Below are 13,513 nucleotides of genomic sequence, written 5' to 3'. Positions count from 1 at the left end.
CTTCCTATCTGCACTTGAAAATGTCCGGCAAAATTGCGGTTTAATCCTCCTAATCGTGGAGAGAAAGTGAGTAGAAAACTCCATCGGCCAAACATTCAACTCATGTTTCAAACCGAGGTCCGTTGTCGGAATTCTGCAGATGGCGGGATTTGTGACGACGATGCCCGACATTGCTTTTTTATATCAGCTGGATTTACTATTGTTCATTCTTCGTTATTCATTTGCACTTCCCAGACTTAAGCCCGACCTCACCATGGAATAACTGACCAGATTGCCTAGCTTTTCTGCTGAGCATGGTGGAACATAAAATTGCTACGAGGTTTTCGACGCTGCACTTTTAGAAGATTGCTGTCGAAGGATGCGTTGTACTGTGCGTGGCTCAATGGGTATAATTATGTTTCTCTTTGCCCAGTTTTTGTTTGTTTGTTTGTTTGTTTATGAAGCGGTGCTCAGGCCCAATAATCATTTGCTAGTTGGTCTTCTCCGCACACGTGCGACATCGCTCATTTCCTTGGCGAGGGGCCGCAGTCATGGACTTTGGGTTACATGGCGATCCGGACTTATTCCTCGGGAAAAAATTATGCATCCAAGTAGGTGTGCTAAGAAATTTGAGTATTAAAGCGCTCAAATTTCACGTTTAGGGCTTCATTTCAGTGAATGCTGTCTTCTCGCGCATGTGTTTTAAATAGACAATCTTTCGACACCTCATGTTCATAAGGGGTACAAGGGGCTTCTAAAAGTTAAAAACAGACGTTTTTATTGCCATCGCTTTGAGTAGAGAATTCCCAAAAACTTGCACCATCGGCCAAGAAACTCTTTCCCTCTTTTGTGTGTGAAACGTCTTCAAGGTTAAATAGCCCCCTGTCTCGATATCCACTAGCAAGGTGGAACAAGGAAAGCATGGATACATGCTCTGAACAGAAGACGGAGGACCTCAGCGCATATCGCAACTATGAGAAGGTACGTTTTCCTCTGGCAGATTGTAAAGAATTCGCCACAATGTGTAAAAAAAAATATATTCGGGGTATTACGGTGCCTTAGAAAAACAAGGGGGTGTACTTACATCGCCTCGCAATTTAGAGCCCATTTCTGCTCATTTCATTTCCCTAGGAAATTAATGCTTGTGCGAACATGTTCGCTTACGTAGTTTTCAATCACGCATGAAGCAACTTAGAGTAAATTGCCGCGACAAGAAAAGAAAAAAGATTGCGACAAGTTTTGTTGCCCCAAGGAGATTGAGATTGAATACTTATCTCGTCCTGCTCGACCTGATAAGTGCATTATCTTTTTATCTGAGTAAGGTATTGCAAAAAGCTCTAACCTCTGAACACATTCAGACGCCACTATGAAAAGTGTTTGCAGTTTGCTTTTAGGATATGTTTTCATGTATCACGTAAACGTATGGGATGTATTTAACACTGCAAGTATGACTGTCAACCAGCGAGCATGTGTCCTCCACGCTTTCCGGACCCACATTGATGTCTCAACCGGAGCGCTTGAACACGAAGCGGAAATGATTACACAGCTCTGGCACTCAGTCGTGACACACCTGCATCCCCTGCATCGTCTTCTTAACGCAATCGGAAAGCATAAAATCTTGGACGGCACGTAGCCTTCATTGCATGAAAAATCACGCCGGATGTGAAACGCTAGGTGCCCTGCCCCCTCGCCGGCGTAAGCGCGGCCGTAATAAACGCCCAAAAGCAAACTGGCTTCGTTTTGATTGGCTCCTCTTGTTGAATCCACCGTGCTTCTGAGAAGCGCTGCGGCAGCACCAGGGCAGGAAACTCTCGATGGTTTCGGTTTCTCCTTACAGAAATGTGTAATGCCAAAGTCAATGATTGTAGACATCGCACTCCTCAGGTATTTCTGGTGACTTCTGGCTAGTTTCTTATGCATTGATGATAAAAAGTGGCCACCTCCTTTGTGATCAAGATTTGATGAGTATTTGATAGCAGAATTTCTTAATCATTTTGACGTATAAATGAAATATTGGGAGGCATTCCTGCGTGAATCATAAATTTTAACCACAGGTGTGGTATAAATGAAAAATGTACCGAATGATATTTCTTTTATTCTCTTTGTAACATTACACAGGTACTGTAGTAGTGCTCTTTTCAGTGCAGCGTACACACCATATCGCTCACTTTCTCTCAGTGTTGGAACGAATCGGTAAACAGCTCAAATCAGCCCTCTGAAGGCAGCGAGTAGCAAAAACGTTGAGAATACAGCAATACATCCAGCAGAAATACATGCTACCCCGATGCACTTCCCGGATCCGACCATCTTTATAGCCCGCACTTTTGCTCATATATCCCCAATATAACCCCCCCCCCCCCCTTAACCCCCCCCTCCCCCGCAAATGTTGGTGGTGAGCTGGTAAAAATCCTAGTTTTGTAAAAGAACATCTAGCGCCATATGCACAGTCTATAGAGGGCAATAACTGAGAAATTTACCTGCACAATTCTGTTAGCTAATGAGTGTTAATACTACGCGAGCAATTGAAAACAAATACACAGATGAAGCTTGAAAATGATATTGCTTTGATGTCTTCATGCATCACAGCTTCAGCTGACTTTTTACATCAGAAACGTAATTCCAAAACCTCATCAAGACTTTATGATGTCAGTATGATGTAGAAAACCTGATGCAAAACCTCATCAACAATTTATTATATCGATATGATGAAGGAACACAACAGATGTTGCTTTCGTGATTAATTTCTCATGAGTCATCATGATTACATACAGATAACATCCTGATGACATCAGAAAGTCAATATTCATATTTGTAAGGGTCAACTACTGCCCCTGTAGACTGAAGGATGTTTATAAAGGAATGTGCACGCATGCGGCTCGGTAAGATGCGGCAGTGCTCGAGTTGTATAAGGCGGCGGCATCCTGAAGTACTTTGTCGCCGTACGTAGTGGCTGCAATTGCGCACGATAACCGTGTTTCAAAGCGAAAGCTTTAACTGACCTAGCAGGAGTCAAAGTCATCGGCGGACCAGATTGGTCTCAGGTGCGGCGCGAGGAGCTGGCGCGGCGCTCCTTCTTCACCGCACGTGCAGTACACAGATTCGCTGACGCTCGCTTCTTCTGCTGCTGCATAGCCTTTTCTTCTGCTACGTTGCACACGCTGCTGCTGCTTTTCCTACTTAACATGCACCTGGTAAAGTTATTCGTAACGGTATGTCCCCAGCCTACCCTTTCGCTCTACTGCCACCGTTGGTTATTTGGTTCACCTCCCTGGACTTCCGGCTTCAAAATGCCATCGACACCTGTGAATCGCCTAGATCCGGATGTGGTGTCCTTGGGGTTCGCTGGCATCCATGGATAAGTGGCGCGCTAGAATCAGTGCTTTGGCTGCTTTTGCTGGACGCTCGCAGACACCCCTAACAACGCCTAATCTGGCCACGTTTAATCGACCTTCCGCTCAGTAAACTGTGTTATATATACGAGTCTATCCTCGCTTAGCAACACAACTTAACCAAGCATAACAAATCTTTCCTCTGTATAACCGGGCTTAGCCAAGCTAAGCTAGGATTATTTTTTACACTTCGCTAGGTTTTCCTCCGGTCGCTAGGAAATGAATTGGCGCTAGCATTTGAAATGGAGGAGAAGCAACTTCTCTAGAGATTTCTTGTTCCTTGGCAAGCTGCTGAGCTTTGAAAGTCACATTGAACGCGACAGTACACATGCCTATTGCATTTGCATGGTGAACAGCGGTCAGGTGTGTCGAAAAAGCTCGATCAATGAAGTTAGAACTTATGTTTAATATGCAGATCTCCTACGTGAAGTGACTAAGCCAAGTAAAGGGACGCAGGAGTGTTTCCAGGCGCTTAATATTAAATATAAGGCCGCGTCCATTAATTCGAACCCGGAGCTCGGTGACACGCTTTTGTCCTCCAGAGTTATGCAAGCGCTGGCAATACTGCTTTACCGTGGTGGAATATTTATAAAAAAACCCTCAAGCTGGAGTATATTTGCAACAAGGAAGCAATTACTCATTTACATACGAAAACTTTGTAGCTTTCCTTTCCTTTGAGCTTTCATTTGTAGCCGTATGGCTGCGCTTGGGTGGATGTCAATGAGGCATTACTCCCATATTACTGATTTGTCTTTCTTTTCAGGAGGAGGCCCTGGGCATGAAAAGAACTAAAGCGCCCATTAAAGTCAAGCTTAATCGTTAGCGAAGTTTTTAATGTTGTTTTATATGCTGCCCGAAACCGATTTCATTATGGAGGATACAGCCGAAGGAAAGAGCTAGGTGAAGTCAGGCAGATTCTCCTATGCTTCCTTTGCATTTATTGCGACAACGTGCCTTGCGGTATAGCATGGTTATTTACAAACACAAGACCAGGTCGGTTTCCCTACGAAAATTTAGTAAGGGCCTGTCTTGAGGACCCAATAACCAAGCTTCTAAATCCGGCGGACAGACTGGGGTAGGCCCGTTCCGTCATGCGGCACGTGACAAGACTAGAAAAGATATACAGAGTCTGACTCGCAGGCAGGAACGGGACAGGAGGGGCAGCAGTCGCCAAATGTAGGGTGGTAATTTTCCGGCCAGAGCCTGATTACCGCAGGTTGACGAGACATGAAGTAGCAGCCTTCGAAGCAAAGCTACATTTCTGCACACAAGGCCGCCAGTGAGGTCGATACTTGCGGTGGTAAATGTACTCACGTGGCGCACTGAAGATTTTCTAATTTTTTTTTTTTCAGAAGTGTACTCTGCGGAGAGGCAGAGGACAATTCAAGGCGACTGAGACGTGTTGAGCTGCGACATGCTACATCCAATAAGCCTTGAGTAGCGTTTATTACTGAGGGTCCAATGTACATGGACTGGGATTTAGAATTTCCCATGTCCTAAATATCCTGCGCTAAAGCTACGGAACATACAACGCGCCGCATACTTCACATGGTGGCTGAGCAACCTGCGACGATGTTAACTGACTACTAGAAAGCAAGATGGGCGGACAGAGAAGGCATCTTGCGTCGCGTAGCCAACTGCGCCGCCTGCGTCGACAGCCAGGCTCCGGAGCGAGCGTACGAACACTGTTAATGCGGGAAATTTGTTTAGGCAACCAACCGCCGTGGTATCGTGATCCTCGCTCACACTAACGTAATCATACGTCAATGACGGCCGAGAGAATTGTGAAATGACGCCAGCCAACTCACCACACTCACGGAAGGGACCAATGGATCTTTCATTATGCGAACCAGTGGTGGCCGCAATTTTCCGCAACATGATCATAGATTCACGATTAATCGGGGCGGGAAAGAATCTAGAAACCGTCTTTCATACACCTGGCTGACACTTCAGGGATGTTGTTGTGGCATTTCATGCATCGAGCTTGGCGACGTTGCTGAACAGAATCGTCGAGCGTATTTAATTGCTCCTCGGCCAGGGAAGCATAAATGGGGGTAATCTGTAGAAGGCACGTAATTACCCGCATCGCTACTATGTTCGTAGATTCCAGGAGGTCCCACTCGGCACGTGGCATGTGAGAACTGGACTTCGTGTAGACCGATTGTAGGTGTAGCACGGAACTTATAAGGAGGCAGGAAACGGTGGATGCGGCGCCACCTAAAGTTTCAGAAATCCGGCGAATGAGATGCAGCATTTGAGAGAACTCTCAGCTTGCTTTGCTAATTAAAAGGTTTCCGGAGCTGATGTCATATATAGATCATGGGATAAGACTCGAAGTGAACTGACGACTGGGATTCTGTTTCAGTGAAAATAGCGGTTCATAGGGGTAGCGTGAAAATCACGGCAGGCTCGCTCTACGTTGAGGCGCCACAGAGCGATTCTAAAAAAAAAAAAAAAAAATGATATGCAATTGTCAAAGAAACTGCAAACTTGCGGCTTGAATTTGGAGAGAAGCAAGCATGCTTGAGTTTCTCACACATACCGAGCGAGTGAAAGTGTAAGCGATGGACAAACTGTCCAATAAATCAAGTAATAGGCTAAGAGAAATGCTTTCTATGAGAAATATTTAGTCTAGCTCAATGACCTGCTACTCGCAGTGGCATTCAGGCGCAAGGAACAGTGCAGTACCTTGTTGTTACCACGATTGAGCGCTACCCATATTTTCTAAACACTTCGGAACACCACGGCAAAAAAGCAAATGTAGGTTAGGTTTCTCACCCTACTATTTTAAGCCGGCTCTAAAGCGTGCTTCCTTCGTATTCGCCCCAAAGCACTGGACTTGTTGTGAACTAGTAGAAACGGCTAGGAACGGTTGGAAACTGTCACCGTATAAGCTGGCTGAAGCAGGATATAATAACGTAGCTGCCGCCTCGTGCGTTAATATTATTCCCAACGAATAAATATCGTTTTTAGCGATCGTGCCTACAGACGGCAACACAATATGTACTGTTAGGAGCCAAAATTGAGGTGAACGAGAAATCGGATGCAGTCGCGATGACTAAGAGCCGACCCGCGAACCTGTGCCTTTTTTTTTCTCGTCATTTTTATCCAGAAGCGAAGGCCTCCTGGACCACACGGGTGTCTTGCTTGTGGACACTGTTGCTCTTCTAGCTACTGCGCAGTGATCGGATAAGTGAATGCCCTTAGAGCATCCTAATGAAAGTTAAATTACAAGCAAAGTAAGTTCGACTAGCACAGATATAGTTTGCAGAGTTATATCCAGCTGTGGCTTCAGAAATCAAGTTAACTCTATTTAACATAGAAAAGTGCAATTACTTGCAAGTCTGACACTAAAAACAACACGAAGAATGTTATTTACAGTGTTTGAAGATTAAGAACAACGCACCTCCTCGCAATAAGAGGGAACATCTCAGACGCAGACGTTTATTTATTACTCTACTTATCGGTAGGAAAAGTGCGTGCTTTGCGCGGCCAGCCGAGCTTCAAAATTTTCAGCGACGCTCTCACATATTTATTGAACAGGTGACCAATGACATGTCCTTTTGTGGTCTTCATAGTTGTCTTCCTTCTCTTTTGTCGCTATTGGCTAAAATCATGCTCCAGCAATGCAGGCTGCTAATTAATGAGTTACAAAACAGTATCCTTCTATCTTATAAGAATATACTACGCGACCACGTTGTGCAAAATATAGTACAGTGAGAAAGAAAAAAATCCTTTCACTGGCCACTCAGAAGGGCCATTACAAGTCTTTATTTCTCTCTCCAGGCGCGCGACAATAGGAAACCTCGTCGAATAGAGGCCAACAAAGGCACCTCCGCAGCACGGCATCGCTACGGGTACGGGCAGCCCTCGCAAGGATTGCTGCTCTTTCTTCGAAGGCCCAAGCCAATCGCCAAGACTGCGCCTTCCTCCGACGAGAGTAGCGAGATAATTAAAAGAACATTGTCCATGCTTTCAGGCAGCTTGCTGCGTCATGCATTCGTTGCAAGGCGGAAATTAGTAATGGTGTCATGCAGTTCACTGCACTCTGATAATCTGCCATACCTCAGTTTGTTACGAGCAGGGTAGGAATTGCTGCAGAGTCTGCAGGCATGCATGCACATTTCACTTTTTCAGCAGGCCTGCTGTTACGGGTTGAAATGGGACAGCAGCTGAAAGCCAGGATGCGGTGCAAATGCACCAATAATCAATGTTTAATAAGCGACAATCGAAATCACTCGTATTGAATTTGCAACATTGCAGTAAAATGAGAGTCGATGATCTATTACCTCGAAGCGATTTGGTCAGGGCTTTATTACTGTAGTTATAAACGATTCATCGGAAAGGTTTCGCCTATACCCCGCTATTTTAATAGATAACTAACTGGATATAGTCAGGAGCTCCAGGGACCGGTGGGACACGTGCGACTCCTGCCTTGCTTGGGCAATCTTGCAAAATCGAGCAGCTTTATTTTATGCGGATTTCTCTTTTGCCGTCTTCTTGCTTTTTAGTACGTTCCCTAACCTTCACAAAGCGTTTACTTGCCGTGAACCTATCGCATTCTTTACCCCTGAAAGAAATTATAATTAAAGCGCCTCAGTTTTTTGTTCCAGAAGTATTATTCAGATTGTACACTCTTCCGTGATTTTTACAGCAAGATCAAATCGACACTCCCCTAAATTTGAGGTTTTCAAATCCCGATCCCCCTGCGACGCCTCGCTCAATTAAATAATATAGCTAAGTTTTTTTACGCAAAATTAGCAGAACATCTGTTGCAACCCAAAGCACAAGCCAACCATCATCTTTGCATGAGAGGTAGCAAACCACATCACGCGCATACCTGAACTCGCCTCACCCTGTGCATCTGCCGCGATTCGCAGTTTTTCAGGACCAGCATGTGTTAATCGTGTGAAAGAAAAACTTACAAGAAGCGTTTCAGTCCTGAATTGCACTGCAAAAATTCTTCTAAACTCTCACTACGCGGCAGCGGCTGCAACCCATAAAACGTTTCGCTTCCGTACGTGCTACATAAAGTACTGACGAGTGAGCGGCGCCCGAGCCGTGTCGCTCCTGACTGCTAGTTTGCTTGCCGCCTCTTAAAACTATCAAAGAAGTCAAAGCCACGTTTCCAGTCTCTAACGAATCGTTTTATTGTCGATGCGCTGAGTTCCATCTGCGCAACCATGAACTAAAAGTTTTGTAAGTAGTACCGGAGCGTTCGAAATACAGCGCCTAAAACTCCAAGTAGACAAAGCATTGCTGAATTGAGAGTAGGTTTCCAGAGGAAAGATATCTCCTCACCATGCACGCGATCCAGAAACTTCGGCCAATGTGCGGATCCACCTGTTGAACGCCCTTCTGAACACCTAAAGTGGTGAATTCAAAGCAGTGTGAGACTTTAATGGACGAGCATATAGGTTAGCTGCAGTAAGCCGTAACCACGCCACTCGAGCTACCAGCACAATGCTTAGACGCAGTAAGCAATCACTGCATTAATGGCATTCACAGTGACCACTAGCTTCGTTGCACGAAACAAACAAAAGTTCTCATGCTTCCCTTTTTACTGCGACACTTGACAAAAAAAAAAATGTTTTTACGGCTCTTTGCACATGCATATCTGGCTACACGAGGTCTGAAATAAGACATGCAGCTATCAGAAATCTGGTCAGCGCGCGTGTAAAGTGCAATAGGGCAAGACTGTCGAGACCTCATAGCCCACTCGTATATAGGAGTGTGAGGCAAGTATTGCCAAGTTGCTACAGGGTGATGTCAGAACCGTAGCTCTGCATACCGAACTGCGAAGCATCATCAATCAGTGTAGCATGTATTCCGACAGCAATTCGGCCTAAACAACATTTAGTAAATCTTAATGGGCTATAAAATCAATTTTCCTTCCTTATACGTTTGTGTATTCATCAGCATCCATGCTCTCTGTTCTGGCAGAAATTACTTAACAAAAAAAATAAAAGGAAGAAGACTTACTATGTCTGTAGTTCATTACACGGAATATATAGCTACTCTACTGATTTACCTAAATCAGCGATAACAATGAGGTGTAGTACACTTCTTAGAACAACTAAAAGACGAATACATAATTCGGAGCATTCATTTTGCATTTATCCGTTGAATCAGCTGTGTTAAATGTGACAAACGTGTCCTCGACAATTACGAGGCGTCTACTGTATATTTTATATTTAAGAAATAGCAGATTGAAGACAGAGCCCGCAAGAGAAGAAGCCTTCTCAGCAACTCTTTTCTTAATATTTTTCTTCGGTGCGCTGACTAGTCTATTTCGCATTGGCTTCGCAACCATGCTGCGGGAAAAAGCGTGGCAAGATGTTCAAAACTACAGGTTAGGTGCGTCTACATTCTGCTCTACAACGGCTCTTTGGACTGGCATGGCATGGAATATCAGTATATTTACTTCATTGTCTGTAGCGAAGATTAGCGCAGCGCTGGCTCTCGAGCCTTACGGAAGAGTATTAGCGAACTGCCCAACTGCTCGAGTCCTCCAGAACCGGAACATCACCGAGAGGACAAGTATACTGTATTCGTGAGGTTGAATGGTTTCAGAAACTTGAGCACTGCGGAGAGCAAATAATGCTGGCAGTACCAGTCAGGTGCAGCGCTACCGATAGATATAGTATTCTGATGCACTCATAATATGTTATATATGTGTCGTCATGACCCCGGACACCTACGCCAGTTTATTATAACGGTAGGCGGTGGAGAAATTGAACGTCTAAAAATCACTGACATAAATCTCTCGTTAAGGAGACACTGAATAACAGCACAAAACCTCTTTCCACAAGGCTCAACTAATGCTTGACCGGCAGCAAAACTCTCATTGTCTCTGTCTCCAGAATATTGGATTAGAAACTCTTCCTGCCAGTTGATTAAACCTCGTCACGTAATCGCTCAGAAGGATATGTACGTTGCTAGGGTTTTTAGTAGAACGCCCTTATGTAGCGTAGATCATGGGATCTGTGCTGAAAATTTGTCGATGCAGGTATTCACTTGCGGAATCGACCGGCGATGGCGACAACTGCGTTTACAGCTTTGGTCTTTTCTGGGTGAACAGCTTCATTTCCAATGAGATAATCGTTGCCGTTATAACCCTGTATCCCCTATTTCCTTTTAAGGCCAACTCCTGTCTGTCGTCAGTGGTCATTCAGATGAGCATGGTCAAGACAAAACCTCAATGTATTAATACGTTTCAGGAGCACGGTGTACAACAAATATGTAGTCAGTTTAATACAAACATGCAAGCAAAAAGCAAACAACGAGAGTGAAAAGAAAACTCAACCTAACATTCAATATAATAAAATAGCATAAGCGCAGCACTTTTGTACACACATAAGTGTTTTTGATCGCTTCTCAATTTTCCCCACTGAAAGCAGTTATGAACAGCTATATATTTTTACGCATGCGGACACCTTGCGCATGCTGCTATCACGCGTGAGCGCAAGGCGCGTATCCCGACTAGATGTTCAATGTTTCACCAAACAGCGCAAAGAGTTTCGTGTTTTTGCTTGTGCTGTGCGTACCTGCGCACTGGATGCTGTACCAGCACCTTTTATCCTGAAACTATTCAGCATGAAAGATGGGACAGTGCTTCATTTCTTTCCTAGAAAATGAATGTGAAAGGAGAAAGTATAGGGTCCATAAAGAATAAGAATTTTTTGCGGAAGCTTTCGTTGTATAATACCTATATATTCATGTATTGCTGCAGTCACACGTTTTTCAAGCAAAAAAAAAAAAAAAAGACAAAAAGAAAGTTTTTTTTTTTTTTTTCGCTTTTAATGAAGTGGAATTAGTTGCATGCACAGCTAGAAAACAGAGTGCACGTGGAATGGCAAAAAAGAAGGGGTAGGTAAGTTTAGAATTTTCTTTTTTTTTTTCCTTGAAGGGCGAAACTAGTTTACTGCTTTATGCTACCAGTAGGCAACTTTATGCTCTTTTTTTTTTTTTGTCAAGCTTACAGAAGCTCAGCTTGTGAGCCGGAAACTACGTCTGCTATTTTGTTTACACCGCCCTTTCACACGTAGTTAATTATTGCTTTGTAATTTTGCCGCACGTGACCAATAATGTAAATTTAGCTACCTTTACAAGCAGAAATAAGCAAATAAATAGCTGCAGAAAAGAATATAGACGAGGCTTAGGCATACATACACAAATACATTAAATTCATCTTTGCAGTAAAATTCTGCATCTTTCGAATAAGACTTTTTCTTTCCTTTTGCTTCAAAGTTTAGTCCCTGTGCGTATGTAGCAATAATACCACAGTTCTTCACTTTTTGATTGTTACCAATTGTAGCTCTTTGTGAGAGAAATATGACGGGACAAAGGTCCCGTGACAACAAGGAAGCATCAACATGAGTACGTTAGATTTGAAAGTTAGCGCATACATTTCGGGATGAAGACACATTAGTAGGTGGATCCCGGTTTTGAATTTGTATACTCCGCGAAGCCATTCATGTATGTTCCTTTAAGGAAGCTGCATTTAAGGAAGGGTGTAGGTTACTGGTGCATACCCATGTCAAGCAGTTGGAACCGCACCGAATAAAGTTTTTGCGAGAATATGGACAGCGATGCAGAAATGACGGGAAAAGCCGACTGTAACAAGATTTTGGCGTGAAAATAGTACATAAAATTGTCCTTCCCCATGACGCACCAGTGTAAAGAAACGCTTAAAATAGCCATAATTTAATTGCAAAAAAATATTTAGTGCTTTGAGGAATACATATAAGCACACATGTATGAGCGTGTCATTTTAAACTTCCATACTGCCTCTTCCCCTGCAATCATAGCCCACTATGTCTGTGTTATTGGCACGTTCATTATCTTCTAGTAATAGCAGCATTGTAAATACAAACAACACTTAAGTCATCATATGAGGATACAAATATTAACACGAAAGAGCGATAATTTTACCATGATTAACAAAAGCATAAAAACACCGAAACCAAAAATTCCAATACGAAATAAGTACTGATAAATCAGCGCCTTACATTCAAAGGTGATATCAAAAAACTCTAAGGAGATAACCCGACATCGCGTGCATTCGTCCGTTCTTGTGTGTTGAAAGAAATATTGAATACGTGGATAGATATCAATAAATATATGATGACAATATTTTCGCGGACAGAGAAGAAGCGGTACTGGCGTAGGGAGGAGCGCTCGCGCTAGGCCCGCTCCGATTAGTAAAACTCACTTCATCGACTTCAATCATGTTGCCTCTTCACTGGCTTGCCGCCCGGCAACGGTATTCTTTCCTCGGTTGTGTCTTTTTATCCTTAAGTTAAGCTGCTAATTTTCAAGGACGGCGGTAAGAAGCAGGGATTCGTATTCCGACAGAAAATTAGGAGCTAGTAGGGGATGGCCGAAGCGGTACGCCATTTGCTCATTCCTCTCAAGCTAAAGACATAAATCTAATTAAATAAATAGATATCGAAAATTTCTTTACTTATACTTCCTTAGTTCTTTTCATCCCGGAATAAAATTCCTAATTAGCTCAGGCGGCTGCAAGAGGCGTTGTTGTCCCTTAGCTTCCCAATGTTACGTTTTGGGCGAGTTGGTTGCTCACGGTGGTATTTCGAGCACACGAAAGGACGAGAAAGGAGGCACACACTGGCACAAACATCCCCTCGATTGTATTGTAAGTATATATATATATATATATATATATATATATATATATATATATATATATATATATATATATATATATATATATATATATACATATATATTCGTATACAGGTTCGTATACAGACAACATAAATACCCAAGAAAGTAGCAGGGGGGACAGCGGCCGATGTAGCTCAGTTGGTAGAGCACCGGACGCGTTATTCGGAGGTCGTGGGTTCGGATCCCACCATCGGCACGTTGTTTTTTCTTTTACTTTGTGTCTAATTATCTTTCCCCTAAACAGATTACATTACTAATTTCTGTGGTTATCGAAGTAAACATTAAAAAAAAATGACATAAAGATACCATCCCCAACGCTTTCCTTGGCCTCGCCGACTGTTGGCTTCTTTCCTTCACATATACATACATATATATATATATATATATATATATATATATATATATATATATATATATATATATATATATAGTAGGCTTCATCTTGTTCCGCTACA

The sequence above is a fragment of the Amblyomma maculatum genome, chromosome 2 (genome assembly GCF_055883805.1).
Source record: "Amblyomma maculatum isolate TAMU_Amacu chromosome 2, ASM5588380v1, whole genome shotgun sequence".
In the NCBI taxonomy this organism is placed as follows: Eukaryota; Metazoa; Arthropoda; class Arachnida; order Ixodida; family Ixodidae; genus Amblyomma; species Amblyomma maculatum.
The sequence above is the reverse complement of the archived record's forward strand: the minus strand, read 5'-3'. Positions refer to the sequence as shown.